This window comes from Perca fluviatilis, chromosome 11 (genome assembly GCF_010015445.1).
Source record: "Perca fluviatilis chromosome 11, GENO_Pfluv_1.0, whole genome shotgun sequence".
NCBI classification, from domain to species: Eukaryota; Metazoa; Chordata; class Actinopteri; order Perciformes; family Percidae; genus Perca; species Perca fluviatilis.
In genome coordinates, this window is record NC_053122.1 from 12017975 (window position 1) to 12034981 (window position 17007).

Consider the following 17007-nt stretch of genomic DNA (forward strand, 5'->3'; position numbering starts at 1 on the left):
CCACTCCCGGACCAGATCCCGCCAGAGTGTCCAATCCCACCGTAGTTCAACATCACGTCTCCTTAAGTCCTCTAATATCTCCTCATTTATGTCATCGACACATCCATGATTCATGGAAATTTTGTGTAAAACACAACAAGCCACAAAGAATGCTGCGACTTTTTGAGGACTGTACTGTAAAGTGCCTCCTGACCTATCCAAACACCTGAAGCGCATTTTCAGTAATATTTTTCCTTGTAATTATGTATGGTTTGCAAAAATGGGAACTGCTGCATCCATTAAGATGAGAGAAGTGTATGCGCGTTGTGCACACGCTACATTACGGCCAAGCATGCACCCCTAAAATAGCATCTGAATAACGCGCCACTGACTTTAGACTAGCGCCATTGACTTTAGACCAGGTTTTTCCTGGTCTGTGGCGGAATTGTTTTCTGAAACTGCAAAATAGCACCAGGGAATGTTTGCGCCTGAACACGCCTCCTCTTTTCGCTGAACTGCCCCCGGGAGCGCAATTACATTCCCTAATTTACCGACGTGCGTCTGTGGGGGTAAAAGTCCGCTGTGCGTCGGGTGCAAAATAGGAATGATACATGCGTCGGTGTACAAAGGCAATTGCGCTGAGTGCAAGATAGGGCCCTAAGTGTGTAAAGGCAAACAATACAACGGCTAGAACAGTCCAAGAAAATTACATCACTTTACTCTAATGCAGCCTTTAAAAGAAAATACAACACTTACCATATTACGATATTACAATATCCAAAATCTAAGACGATATTTAGTCTCATATCACGATATTGATATAATATCGACATATTGCCCAGCCCTACTGGTTTATTTATCTCCCTGCGTAAATGATTTCAGCATTATCCACATTTTTGATTGTCTGCATCAGTTCAGGTGTGTTTATACATTTATGCACTGGCTGCCTGGTATCTGATCTCCATTTTGTTGGACTTGGCTTCTCCATCTCATGGTTATTAATGGATGAAGAGGGTCCTGTCTAGATGGCAACCGTAGGTTTGTGAAAACTCTTGCAAGACTCGCTTTCCCGATGACCTATCCTAGCCTTAACCATTCCAGGTCAATGCCTAACCTCAGCCATCTCACGAGACTTTCTCAAATCTTGGGTTACCATATAGACATGACCGAAAAACTTGGATGAGATGATGAGGTGAATGAACTGCAATTTCCTTTTCATTGTCATCGTATCTCACTGATTGTAAGATCACATTATGTCTATCTTAAATATACACATTGGGGTTATGTTACTGTGCTTGGACATATGTAGCTAAATGTTACTGGGAATCAGTTTTTGCATTTAAAACATTGCATGGTATATATTATAATGTAGCATTATGTAACTAGGGTTAATTATTATTATTATTTTTTTTAAACGGTATACACTCACGTCATCCTATACCTGCATGTTTTTTTTAAAGACTCTTAGTGTTAGACTGAACACTAAATGTACCATGTGTTATGTGCAGAGCAGAACCTAAATCATTTGTAAACGATAGCATTATCCCAACAGTCCACACTCTGTAGTTAAATGTGATACACTGCTCTAACCTGCACACAACTGCAGTGCAGTTGTGCAACTTTTCGAAGAAGGGGAGGTTTAAACAAAGCTCTGAAACGAGGTGAGGAAACAGGCTGATGAGGCTTATTCATCAGCTCTGTCATGGATTTGTAGGAAGCAAGAACCAGGGGAGAAAAGAGCTGATGATGAGGCTCATTGAGGAAGCATGTGTTGAGCAGGGACAAACGAGGGGGGTGGGGGGGTGATAATGCTTGTCGAGGCTTCGTGTGTGGTGCGCACTCTTGTTGTAGCAGCACACTTGCAGTGCGAAGATTGAGGGCCATTCCACAGAGAGGTTTGTTAATGCTGCCTCAAGTGAAGAGGGCTAAAACAACAAGGCAATGAGGAAAAATAAGGAGAAAGAAGACAGATGGAGAAAGATGGATGATAGTCTGTCTGTGAGAGAGAGAGAGAGAGAGGGGGAGAGAGAGAGAGAGAGATGTCTTGTTTTAGGTGGTTACACCTAAACCAGGAGAGCACAGAGCTACTGTTAAACCAACCAATTTAATGTAATAGAAGTACACAAGTTTTAAGGTCCCCAGTGTGTCATCATGTGTAATGGCTCTCCATTTCAGATATAAAACCCATGTCCAGCAGCAGTTGATATTGTTCTGAATTTACAGAATTTACTGCAGATACAGTAAATGTAAAACATTTTTTTTAATTAATTAATGCTCTTTAATGTCATTAGTCTCATTATAGGGTCGCTCGGATTGAATACAAGACATTTTCATATAATTGGGGGTTTACGTTATCTTTAAGATCCCTTCAATATATATATATATATATATATATATATATATATATATATATATATATATATATATATATATATATATATATATATATATATAGATAACAGACTGTTTTGCCATTAAAAAGTTTGAAGATGATGACACTGCAGATGTCATCCAGTTCATAACAACTCCGCTTTAGGGTTCTGGAGAACTTAAAAAAAGAACTTCTTTGTCGCCTTCTTCAAACTGACTGAATCTGTTGGGCCAAAGGCTTTTGCTGCCCCTGCAAGAGAGGAGGAAGCAAACTATATAACATAATGTTAAATAGCGAACACAAACAATACAGGGTAATGCTATCACAAATTCTTAATTATGGCCAATGTGACGTATTTTTCTAATTTAGACGATCAATTGATCACAAAAGTAGTTGCTGGTTCATTTTATTTTTATCAACTCATCTATTAATCAACCAATCCTTTCAGCTCTACAATCAACAAAACAAGGCATAACCCATTTTAATTTCAGCTCCACATCTGATAACGTGGAAATGTTGCAGCTTGAACGCAGTATTCACGCACCATTTGCTCACACTACTGGCCTTATTGGATGCCAATGCTATGTCTAAGCTCTTGCACATGCTGAAGTGTGTGTGTGTGTGTGTGTGTGTGTGTGTGTGTGTGTGTGTGTGTGTGTGTGTGTGTGTGTGTGTGTGTGTGTGTGTGTGTGTGTGTGTGTGTGTGTGTGTGTGTGTGTGTGTGTGTGTGTGTCTGTGTGTGTCTACTTGTTCGTGTGTGCATGAGTGGGAGGGAGGTGGGGGGTGAGAGGGATGCAGGTGAACAGCTTGCGAGTGCCAACAGTTCCGGAGGCCAGTCTCGCGCATCACTTGACAGCCATACCCGATGAAGGCCTACGCACAAATGAACTTGTTAAGCAAATGAGTGAACAAGCGAGGGAGGTTGGAGGGGTGGATGGGTGGGGGTGGGACAGAGCACACCGCTGCAGCGGCTTCAGCTAGACCTGCCTGCCTGTCTGCACTCATCATCAGCCATCACTGCCCCTTGTCCCTCAGTCTCTAACTCTTTTTCTATTCCCCTTCCTGTCACTCTGTCTTTCTCTTATAGAGCGCTCAGTATCAGTCTCTATTTCACTCTGTCTCTTCCCATCTCTCTTGTTCACTCGCGCTCATGTAATCCTATTGTTTTATAAGAGAACAGCCTATTTCTAAAAGGGATTGAGAGATTGTCTTCCCAATGCTTTGACAGGGCGCTGTCATCCTACGCTTACAGACAATGAACAGTAAAAGAGACTGTCAAAACAGATTGGTCCTCTGTGTAGAATTAATGTGGTTACCAAAAATATAATAATAGATCCATGGTATAATACATGTATCTTACATGTAGTTGACATACACAGACAGGGCTGAAAATCCAGTGACAGTGGTGGAATCTGTGATTATCTTTCCCGAAATAAGACTGATTATGGCACCTGCACATTACATTACATTTCATTCAGCTGACACTTTAATTCAAAGCGACTTCCACAAGTACGCATCAGTGTTTCCCCTATATGCATTCAAGACCAGCGCAGCACCGCTGCTATATAAAAAAAATCTCCCCAAACGCATTGAACTTGCTGTCTCTACTTTAAGCAGCCAGAGTCAGGGGAAGATCAAGGATTATAGATTGAATCCCCCCAGACATTGGCACCGTTTAGCAGCCTGTTATTGGTTTATTGTCTCTTGAAAGCACAGTTGGTGGCATTGAAGGCTCATCTTTCCATCTCTACCTTCCTAGTGAAGATGTAGAGACAACGTGGAACATGACACGTATTGGAAATGGTCCTGGGGTTGAAACGTCAGTAGCAAATATTGGATAAAATTTGTGATTTATCAATGAATGTAATGATTAGCAAAACTAAACATTAGTCAATGTTGGACTTGGCTTCTCCATCACATCAATAATCTCCACCAATTTCTCGTAATAATAATTCTCAATAATGTCGAAATTTTCAACACAAATGAAAATATATTTTTTTAACTTGTGTAGCCTATTTATTTTGAATAGAAATATTCGAAGTTGAGTTATTTTTGGATTTTTAAATCATATTTTTTTTTGAATTCTCAGATGAATTTGGTTAACTGGTTGGTAAGGAAAAGACAGGAGGACGATGGCCACGATGAAGGTTAGTTGGATAAAATAGAGGAGGGGAGGCGAGTATTTTGTCTCCTGTATGTAAAATGTGAAATTGGAGGACATGAGACGCAAGAAGTCTTGATGCCTTACGTAATTCAACTTAGTGCAAATTTGGGTCTAAAGCCCTTCACGTGTCAGCGAACGTGCTGAATATCTTCTGGTGGTGCAAAACAAAATTCTCATGGGGAACACTGCACATATATACACACACATACAGACATAAGTAGGATAATCTATCACTCATGAATGAATAAATGTGTCCACACCCATATGCACATGTAGAAGGTCACACGCACACATCTTTGTTAGTGCAGACACGTTTCAATCCCTGTTGACGTCTGATATCTGACATCAAATACCCAACCTCTCCTCTTTGCCCTAGCCACACCCAGCCTTCCTTGCCCTTCTTGGTCCTACCCCCGTTCTTTCTTCAGGCACCTACCCCACTTCCTCCTCCCCCCAGGGAGGGTATTTGAGGATTCCAGCCTGGTAAGGTTTGTGCTATAAGTGTCGCGGAGATAGAGAAGTTGGTCATCAGGCCATTGGGACTATTTGCTGTGCTTGCATCAAGTTCCTCATCATGGAAAATTATGTCAAGGTAAGGAGCTGGATGACACAGCTGAGGTGTCTACAGGTGAAGTGTAGTGTAGAGATTGTAGTAACTAATGTCCTTTTAATGTTTACCATGGACCAAAAAAACAATGCTGAAAAGGCTTCTTTAAAATCTGTTGCATCACCTTCCATTTATAGATAATATAGATTATAACAAATAAAAAAATATAACAAATATAGAGATTATTTGCAGATTATATATGTTCTGTAGAATAATGTTCTTACTATTTGCAGATAAATATAATAAGAATGTAAAAGGTTTCCATAAGAGACCAAGTGTGTTTTGGTGTATGCTTATTGCACAGAGTTGTGTGCTGTCAAAGCACAACAACGCACAGATGGTTTAGCTTAAGCGGTAAATATAAGATAGTTAGGGTCACAGTGGCCTTGAGCAAAGTACATTGAGTAATAATAACAAATGAGGATGAGACATAATACAGTGGTCCCCACCCTGGCAGGTGTTGTGTAAAGATAGCAGTCCTGGTGCGGAAGAAGAGCGGACCCAAGAAAGAAAGTATAAGAGATGAGGGGAAGAATAGATTGGGTCTCACAAGGTCTGACAGTCTAGAGATACGTGGACTGGCTCTGGCTTTTTGACTGTTGCTAGGGAAACTGAGTCTCTGCGTGCTTTGTGATCCCACAGATCTGTGTATTGAAACTCTGATGCTTGACTGATTAAACGAATGTATAAGACTTTATCTTATCATCTTATTCGGTTCTTGCTTAGGATCAATGTAATTCCAATTTTACGACCGCGCAGGGATATATAGGTCTTTTTATTTGGAGTCAGACATATTGGCCCAAAAGGGGGGGACACAGAGGAGGAAATCTCCAACAGTTCCCATAGGATTTCATTTAACCCGCTAAATCTTTTTTTACATTTGTGCTACTTAATTATAAACTGGCTTTTTTATTTATTTTTTTTTTTTTAATGCTGCAAAACATAGAGAAAGTTATTTGCATACTACATAAAACTATCATTTAAAACTCAACATAAGAGCAAAATGTTGGAAACGGACTTGGCAAACGTACTAATACAGAGCAACAGAGAGAGTAGATGCTAAGTTGCTTATAATATGTTTGGGATGTGTGGATGCATCTATGATCTCCAGAACATTCCTTTTGGATAATTGAATCTCAATGTTTTATCAGTGTAACATGGGGCTGTTCGCTTGTGGTCATCAAGATTGCATTTTAATGGCAGGTGCATACAAGAACTCAGCTGCAGAAGAGGGCTGACGTGGTTATCTGGTATTATGCCTTTGGTACAAACTTCAAAACATTTCCCATTTGAAATTTTGAAATAAGCTAAAGGTGCTGACACACCAAGCAGACAGACACCTAGTGGCAACAAATCCCGATTCTGGCGTCTCCTCATGACACCTGTGTTTTGGCCAAAAAGTTGCACTTGAAGACTACAGCCAGCCAACTAGCCCATACATTCAGCACCTGCGTGTGAGGAAATGTCTCTCCATGCCAGCAGGCGGCTGTAATCTATTCATCATTTAAATAGGTAAACCGGATATATAAACCGTTGCTATGATACATACGACAAAACAGTGTTTGTCCAAATTTGTCAGCAGCAGAACAAAGCCTACTGCTTCGTCCATCTTCCGGGCTGTCATCCATTTTCTTTGCAAAGAAGTCTCCCTGTGGTGGTGAAGCAGACGGACTGAGTAGCCCACTGGGGACGGCTGGCTAGTTAGCTAGCTGGCTAATTCCAGTCCTAATGCTTTCATGCTAGATTGGTTACAGAAAATGAGCGGAACAAAGTTCTCACTCATCTGGCGAAAGCAATGTGCTTTCATACGCTGTGACGTGAATAGTATGAATGAAACATTTACTACAAATGTTCTCCCTTAGTCCTTAAATGGTCATAAATTGATTTGAGAGTAGGCTACTTCCTTGTTTTATGAATGAAACCGTGGCGAGTTGAAGCAGCCGTGCTGTGTTTTTTTTAGCAATGGTCATTCCTGTACTTTCAGAAGATATTACCCTCTGATCAGGAACTTTTTAAGGGGGTGAAATAAAGCCCTCAGAACTTAATGTAGACCCTGGTCTCTGCAGTGGAAATCCAACGAGTTCCTAAAAAAGGTTCCTGCGGTTGAAACACGGTGTTGTTGAATTGGTTGCGTAATTTCAGAGGATGGCCACAACCAACACTTTGTTGGAATGCAGGCCAGTCTGCAGGAGCGTATTGTTAAGTGTTTTATGGTGAACTGGAGACCACTGACTTGCTGAGTGACTTTCTTAATGTATGGATTGATGTAACCTGTATGTGACCCCTAGCTTCTGGGCGGCCATCTATCCCACCCTTCATCTGACAGGGCTCGACTTTCTCTCCTTCTCCTCCTCCTCCTCTTCCTCCTCCTCCTCCTCCTCCTCCTCCTGACACCCCATCCTTTGGTTTCAATTAATCAGCCGTGGAGGGGGATTTATTCAGTCCATGCCCAATGGGATCCTTTGGTATGTGGCCCCAATGGTAGCAGGTTGAGAAGCCACGGTCTACACTGTCTTTAGGCCTATTACTCTCACCTCACAGCCCACTCATAAAGGGAGCTTTGAGCCGCCTGTTTTTGGGGGGATCCGGTGGGCTTTTTGTTCCATAATAGCCGAGTGGATTCAGTCACAGCAGACAGACATGTTTACTAAACTCTGCATAGGTGGGGCAAGGGAGATTACGTGTGCCACTTTGAATAACCGAGGCTTGATTATTGGCTGGGGAAAGTCTGGGGAAACAGTATCAGGAGCGGCTCATCTAAAAGAGTGATTTAAGGAGTTTTCTGATTGCACTTATTTGCATGATTGTGATTTGAATATAAAATTGATGTCTTGTAGTCAAGGGTTATCTTGTAAAGAGTATAAGAAATGTCATGGAAAGCTCAAAATACTGGACAAATTTAACTTGTAGAATGCAGCAACTTTTTTTTTTTTGCCTCTTTGCATTGACCACCTGGTTCTGACATGTTTGAGACAGAACTTATTTAATCTGCACACACTTTTTACTGTTTGTTTATTATCAATATGCTCTCATGACTTTGTCTGATGCAAGAGAAGTACATGTATCAAACTGTGGTCCTTTTCATCTTTGGCAGATCTCTACTAAAAGGCAGGAGTGAGTTAAGATCAGCTGCTTGTGTGAATGCAAATGATACTGCATTGAAGGTCAACTTTGTAGTGTGATAGTATAGCAAACAAATGTCTTTATTTCAGCTGAGGTACCTAATATTTTTTATATTGTTTCCACAATATGCATTCAACAGTGGCCCATTGCCGCTGTTAAATGCTTAGCACTGCTGCTATATAAAATTCTCCCCAAAATGCATTAAACTATCTTTACTTTAAGCAGCCAGAGTTAGGAATGATCAAGGATTATTGATAGAATACCCCTAGACATTGCCACCGTTTAGCAGTCTGTTATTGGTCGTTCGAAAGCACTCCGCTGTCGCTCTCGACCTTCCTATTACAACGAAGTTCAGCGAGACAACTTGCGGAGCCTTCGCGCTGGAAACGACAGACACGGTGACGTCATTTTATGGCTCGCGCACCTCTCGCTGGGAACACCACAGCGACCATAAACCTACTTTAAGAGCATGCCATTGCAACTGTGACTCCTTTAAAACATAAAATGTCCCTTCACTAAAACCTCCCTGCAACCAATCTGCACACACCTATTAGCTGGCTTCTTATTTTTAGATTTTATTGTGAGCGAGTTTGGTTAGCTAAACTACTAAATAAACTGGTGTCTGTCTAGTAAGCTCTGCCAAAGATGTTTTTTAAGTGAAGTGAGTGAAATGTCATGGATGAATGGTCAACAACATGCACACCACTGCTTGGTATTCTTTGTGGTGTGGTGAATTAAATCCCCCAGAGATCCATTTAAAAAAGAAATAAAATAAAATTCCTGCACACACTTTTCACTTCTGCATTTGCTTTATTTGTCGCGGTTTCAGTCCCAGGGACCTTTCTCAAAACACGTAACAGTAAAGCGACATAGTACACAGTACTTAAATACAAATCATGATCCCATGATGATCCACAGCTGTGTTGGAGGTGTGTCCATGATCACACTCATGGGGGGGGGGGATACCAAATCCCCTTTGATAAAAACAAAAAGTTTTTTTAAAGTGAAATGTCACTCAGTACCCTTTCAGAAAAAGTCTCACGAAGACCAACAGAGTGATGGGTCTGTCGGTCAATAAACCATAGCATTAGCTGCCTGTCTTTTTCCAGCCCGGTATGTTGTTGCAGGTAGCGGTCGAGTTCTGACCGACAAACACTAGCAAATAGTAAATAATGGTCAGAATCCCACAGTACTACTTTAAGTTCATCACATTTTCATCACCTTAATCAGAGTCTCCAGATATTCCGAGCTGAGCAGCAGCTTGTCCTGCCAGTCTATGCAATTATAACGTTAGTGAACATTAGCTCAGGGCTGTAATCAGGATCAATTTAGAAGATGTCTGATTTCTTTAGCTGTCATTGTCAGACGTGACTTATCATCAGGGTCCACTTTTAAAGTGATGGTTCAGAGTAATTTCACCCTAGGATCCTTTGCACCATGACCTCGAGCCAAACACCCCCCCCCCAGAAGCTTTTTTCACCTGTGTCTAACATTGGGAGAGTTAGCGTAGAGTAGCATTATCAGCCGAATAGCTTAGCGCAGGGGCTAATGGATCCAGTGATGTATCTCGTAAATGACCCCACTAATAATGCCCGAAATGATATCAAACTTCTATACTAGTACAAATAGGTTATGTACTCATAAAACAATGGATTGGAAAGTTTGTAAGTACACCAGAAGTTTATGTAAATAACACTTGCCTGCTGGCTTCTGCTCTCTGCTGTTGTTGTTGTTGTTGCTGCTGCCGGCAGTAAGACGAGTGCTTAGGGACGTCTACAAATTACAACACCAAAAGTGTTTTAGTGTTAGTGTTTTAAGTAAGTGCTGTAGTATAACTAGCAGGAGACAAGTTATAATTTAGGTAAGTTTGGAGACATTACCTTATTTAATCATTAAATTAATAAATATTTTTGTTGCATCTCTTTTCGGTGTTGTAATTTGTAGATGGCTCTAAGCACTCTTACTGAAAAAAGCTTCTGGGGGGGGGGTGTTTGGCTCGAGGTCATGGTGCAAAGGACCCTAGGGTGAAATTGCTCCGAACCATCACTTTAAATGTGATGATTAGAATAATGAAAAGCCTATCACAGTAACATTTGAACTACATTAAATTGGTCTGTAATTAACAACAAAAGTAATTACATTTCTGATATAATATGTCTGTCAATTCACGTGTCGTATTATTTTTCCATTTCTATTCTCAGGGTGTACAGTTTTCACAATATTGTTTATGGATGGAGCAGTGACACCCTAAAGAAGTGCTAGTGAACCCTTTTGACCCCCTCCTAGACAACCCTTGCTCAAACACTGATGACCTTTGCTAGAAATTGCAGTAAAGTACAAAACATTATTTTTTAATGTGTGTGTTTGTACATAAATATACATGTGCAAGTGTAGAGACCTCTGTGTGTGTGTGTTGTGCGTTCAGAAGTATTTCCAGAAAGCAAGTGTGAGACGTCAGACATGTTAAATGATAACACTGTGGAAATCAGCTGTGGGGGTATATATGTGGAAATGCCTACGCTATATATTTATCACACTCCTGTAGACAGTATAAAATCAGTTTTTTCTTGCTAAAACAAAACAACAAAACCTCTATTCTCATAGTCTATATCCACGACGTTCCACTTCCGGCATTGCTCCATTGCCAACGGAAATTCCGCCGGATTTCACTCATTCAGGCCGGATGTCCGTTACCTTGGCTTTTCTTTGTGTTGACATTTTAAACTCTGTTCGATTTATGAGGGCTAGGGTTAACCTTTCCTCAGATCTCTGCAGGGTAAATCCAGACAGCTAGCTACACTATCTGTCCAATCTGAGTTTTTTGTTGCACGACTAAAACAACCTTTGAACGTAAACATGTACCATCAAAACAAGTTCCTTCCTGCGCCACCCAAGACGATTGTGATTGGTTTAAAGACATGCCAATAAACCAGAGCACGTTTTTCTCCCATCCCGGAATGCTGTGTGGACTCACCAGACCCTCCTCAGCAGCACTGTGAAGAAAGGTCTGTCGATGCGAGACTACTATTCTCATAACCTTTACTCTTTTAGACACATTTTACCTGACATTTGGGTATCTTCCCAAAAATGCATGCGTAATATTTATTTTTTTGCTTAAAAAAGCAACTCAAACCTACATTGAGGGAGATTTGTATATGTGCACAGAGAGACCGCGCCCCTGAGAGGGGGAGAGAGCAGTGAGCTGTCAGTAAAATGCCATCTCTCTATAGGAGGTGTCACTAAATAGAATTCCTTCAGACAGGAAATGACACGCACATTCAGCAACTGTATGATGTTAACAAATCATATTTTGTAGGCGGGATGCACTCGACTGTGTGCTTTCTGTCGCAACTGTATGAAGAGCTGTGACGCACCTTTTTTTTTAAAAGCTCAGAAGATGAGGAGACATGCAAATAATAAAGTGAATTTGGAAAATAAGAGTGCTAATAATAAATGTCGTACTTTCAGCCTTCAAATGTCTACTCCCACTGTTTTTATACTGTCCAAACCACATTAGTATTTTTTTAACTAAAGTTCAAAGATCATCATTAAAAGAGAGGAAAGGAAGGGGAAAGTAACCTAAAGTGCGTGTGTTGCCATAAGCTGAAAGTAAGGCTGTCGTCTGTCATATTGGTCCTGTGTATGTGTGTAAACGCACGTGTGAAATTGTGTTTTCGTTCACCATTGGCGTGTGTAAGTGCAAGCTCTACCCTGTCTGTCTGCGAAGCTGAAGTGCTCTCTTTGGGGAAACTCAACTGTAGGCTTTTTAAAGCATTTATTCCCTTCACATTACACCTGCAGACCTTTGTAGAATGACATGATTTGGGGTGAATCACATTGATCCCACTTTATGTCACTCCCAGTCTGAGCCTGCACAACACAGATTCTCTGTGCATTCACATTCCAGGCAGTGAGCTGGCAGTCTCTACCAGGTCAGCTTAGCAGAGAGATGAGTTAGGGACTTTGTATTTTGTCGACAGCTGTTTGACACATTGTTGGTCTCAAACCTGTGAGATTATGATTACAGAATAGTGAATCACTTGTTCTGCTCATTGCAAGGATGGTTTGTGCTACAATAAATACGCAATAGCACCAAGCTCTAATGAGAAAAAGCTGTGTCTTTGGAACCTCATGTCTGTCTTTGCTGGACACCTGAGTTTTTCACCAGTTTTTAAAGTGTCTCTGTATTCAGCTCTCAGCACGTTTGTGGCTTCTACCGGAATCTCTGCAATTTGGAGTTTAGTTTCACTCCTGTATTCTCTAACCCTAACCCTGTTTGTACTTTAAGATATCAGCCTTACCTTACTGTTCAGTGATCGCTGTTATGTGGATGAAGTTTTTAAAGTGTTAAGTTGCTAAAAATGCAAAGTGAACCTTTCCTGCTATTGCTGCTTCACATTAAAAGCTTTCAATTGGCGAACCATCTGGATGTTTTTATTATGAAGAACTGATAGGAGATGCAATATGCTTGTCACCAAGTTAGCGGAGCTTTATTACTAGTGCTATTCTTCTATGTGTAATCATTTGAATACGGACATTCAATTCACATTTTATTTATAGTGTCAAATCATAACAGAAGTGATCTTAGGAAACATTTCATATAGAGCAAGTCTAGACCACACTCTATAATTGACATATTCCGCAGTTTGAAATATTTCAGGGAGAAACGATGCAAATACAATCAGGGACTGACAGGCGACAGGCTATTATGTGGTTACAACCTCACATAAAATGTCATTTTAAATATTCGATATCTTTTGTTTTTACTACATTTAACAGCTCTTCGCTGCCAAGCATGCATTTGCATGATCACTACGTCTATGCTTGACTGTCACACAAAAGACTTTGACTGAAACCCCAAAGGGCCTGATAATCAGACTGAATTGTCATTTGGTTTCACTTTGTTATTGTGACATTAGTCTGACATTGTTTTCATGTTGGCTACTTTCTGTATATTTTCAGAGCGCCTAGTTTTTTCTTGATTGAACTTGATTTCAGTCACATTATATATCCCATTACTTTTTCTGTCGACATTGTTCTGGCTATAGCATGGTGTCCCCATTTATTAACTCAACCTCAAAGCTTTGATTGGCTGGGGTGGTTTTTTCCAAGTGCAGAAATTTACAACATGAGGTTATTTCCTCACGATCACCTTGACATGTTTGCAAACCATGCATGAACATGTAGGAGCCCTGTTGAACTTGTGAGCAACAATTATCTATGAAACATGACTTTACACCATTTAAAATCTGCATGTAAGCAGTACACTCATAGACCGCTGTGAAACATTGTCCCAGATCACTAAGTCCTCTTAACTCACAATTCTGTCTCCAAAATCAACGTGTTGCTCTAAATATGTGTAATAGGCTGCTTCTTTTGTTCATTTCATCATTGTCCTGATGCAACAACAGCAAAGTCAACGCTGTGACTCGAAAGAGACCCTGGAAAGAGAAAAAAACGTTTCAAATGAAATCAAAGGATAGACTGGAGTGGGTGCATGTATGGTCTTACATAAAGTCCAGATGGTCCCAGAGAAGCATATGACATAGAAATGTGTAGAGGTCAGGAGGGCCAGCCCAGGGGGCTCCCGAGAGCCAACACCGCAGGCTATGACACCTGGGCGAAGACATCGGGGTCAATCAAGGGACATAGGGATTTCATGAAAAACACATAGTTTATCTCTTGTCATGAGAATTCAGCCATTATATGGTGTCTGATGCCGCTCTGATTTTTATTGTATCGTGCTGATTTCAGTGGATTCAAGATCAAACCCTAAATCCTCTGATGCACCTTTTTAAATATCTTCAATCTGTGACTAAAATTAGTTTCCCGTAAAACCGGTCTACAACCTACAGAGACTACAAACTGGTGGGTCATACTCTACCTGTAGCTGGGTGGGTCATCAGTAATAACACAACAGCTTTTAAAGATGCAAAATAGTTGTCCTGCTTTCTCTCTGTTCAACTTAGGGCCGTTGTTGGTGGAAAAATAGTTATGTATGTGCAGCTTTGTTTTTTAAGGGTGTTTTGGTTTTAGATTTTTAGATTTGCCACTTAAAGGAGCAGTGTGTAGGATTCAGTGGCATCTAGCAGTGAGGTTGCAAATTGCAACCAACTAAATACCCCTCAACTCACCCCTCCCTTTCCATGCGTGTAGTAGAACCTACGGTGGCCTTCAAGTAATGATAAAACGCAAAAGGCCCTCTCTAGAAGCACTGTTTGGTTTGTCCGTTCTGGGCTACTGTAGAAACATGGCGGGCTCTGTGGAAGAGGACTATGTAGATATGAAGGACTCATTCCAAGGTAATGAAAACACAACGCTTCTTAGTTTCAGGTGATTATACACTAATGAAAAAAATGTCGTTAATTTTCTAATCCATTTATGCCACTAGATCCCCCTAAATCCTACACACTGCTACTTGTGCAGTAACATATTTATAAATATATATATTTGGTGTGTTTCTTTAGAAATGTATTTGGTTCCATATTTAATGGTGGAAATAGGAAAGACCCGGCTTCTTCTCTCACAATACCGATTTGGATACTTTGTTTGCCTTCTGTATTCCTGTTTCATTTGCATTTGCCTTAGTGTGACTGACTAGCACGGCAATCTGCTTGTTGTGCTAACCTCAGTGCATGTTGCTAAGGGCGTACAGCTAATATAAGTGTCTCGGGCGGAACTCTCCCTTGTGAACTTTGGTTCCACATTATGTGCATCAATCTACATACAAAATAAAAAATGCTAAATCAGCGACTAAAAAGGCACGATGCCGATCTCCCGATCAAGTATTAATCAATCGAGGCAACCCTACTTTATAATGTTTAAATATAGCAACTAAATTGGGTACGCTGCAACAACACAGTGCCTGTTTTCATGGTAAAAGAACATCCACTGTACATGTCCTGTACTTCTTCTGTACTCACTCACTTTGCCACTGAATTGAAACTAGTTTGACACTGTGTGCCAGTGCCTGTCTGGAATATGTCAGGTTTGAGTTTTAGAGAGTGTACACCGAAGATTAATGGGTCATTGCTATTCCCAGTGTTTCTCTCCTTTCTGTTTGTTCGGGCTGTAGACCTGAGCCAAGCTATCAACCTCTGTGCTTATGCACGAATGCCGGGTGAACAGAGAACACATGCAGCTGCACACTGTGTTTCTGACGCTCCTTTTCCTTCCAAAGTCAACTCCAGACGGAGACTTCGTAATGTGCGACCTGCTGTGACGGCGGGGCTCACTGCTGTGGGTTTCTACTTGCACACTGCTGTGACCGTGGCTTCACTCTGAGCATCTCCTCGCCAACAACACTTGTGTTTGCTGATCTTCCTGTCTGTCCCACCTGCAGCCTCCACTCCTGCACAAAGAAAGGTCAAGGATGCTGGAGAAAATGCTCTTTGTTTTGCCCTCCTGACATGCAAGCACAGCCACACTCAAAGACAAACAACAGAGCTTTAGGGAAAATATGGCGGCTTTTTGTTTTATGTGGTTGTTGCTGTTTTGCTGTCCGGTATTTTTTCCTATCAGTCCCACTTGCCGCTGCCTCAAAGTTGAACTACAGCACCATGGGAGGCGAAATGTGGAAATTGTTGTGGTTGTTTCTGTTGAAATTGTTTTTGCTGATGAACAAGATCTCGCTGTGTTGGAGGCAGAGTGTTTATCTGGAAGAGGTGTGTGTGCTTGCAACATGCTATCTCCAGGACTTTAGTTTTATAGAATTAGAACCAAACATACATGTCACTTTATTGCTTTTATATAAACTTTACTGCAACATCTTGTTCACAAACAAAGCTGTTTAACTAACTAACCCCATTAAGGACAGTTGTACTGTAATACTGATTAATTAATTAATGTACAGTATATATTTAGCATAGCTGACAAAGTATTGCATTGCATTTAGTGTATTGCCTAATGACAGGGTTAGAATTTTGTGATTTGAAAGAATTGTTGACAGCAAAATGAACCTTTTGCAGCAAATAAGAAGGGTGTTTTTATGACCAGTATTTACATTTTTGTCAGGCTGTTCATTCATTGAGCCTCTGAAAGTAAGGCTCTGCTATACACAGATAACACAAGCAGCATGAATGAGTGAATTAAGTTTTTATTATTGTGCCATGCATACAACTGTGCCTGAACTCCCAGACTCCCAGCCAGAACCAGAGTGCTGTGTCTACATTTTCATTTTCAACATTAAATGTAAAAGAAAAATTAAAAAAATCTTTCACAATCAGATCTTTAAAAAAATATGTATTGTATAATACTGGAAAAATCACAGCAAGTACCAGTTAAATAGGCCATGTTGCCTTCTTTTTCAGAATTTTTAGGGCGAAACTTTCAAATTTAAAGACTTAAAACAAACAATCCTTTCAATATTTCAATCATCTGTACTCCAGAATGTTTAAGGGTTTTGTTGAACTCTTTCATGGAAAAAAATAACTCTTAAATCATCATAGTTTGTAGAATACAAAAGAAAATGGCCAAACACTTGTACACAGACAGACAGACGGACACAGCTGAGGTTAAGAACGAGGTCAGGAGAGAGGGACCATATGATCCCAGCAGATGGAGTGATGGAGGGGAGGGAGGAGAGGAGAGGAGAAGCTCGAAATCAGGACGACAAGACCAAATGCTTATCGGCTGTTCTAAGGCGCTGATTTCACTTTACATCCTGTCTGCTCCAGCGCGCCCACCTTCTGCCAGACTTTGGAGTAGAGGAGATAGAATGTTACAGGAACTATTCAATAACTTTAAGCACATGAATAATTGAAC

General features: G+C 40.7%; 1 protein-coding gene across 2 annotated transcripts in view; it reads left to right on the forward strand.

Annotated features, from left to right (window-relative positions):
- The window catches only part of slc6a9 (solute carrier family 6 member 9), an 81105-nt gene that overhangs the window by 36836 nt on the left and 27262 nt on the right, over positions 1–17007 (forward strand). The window lies entirely within an intron of this gene.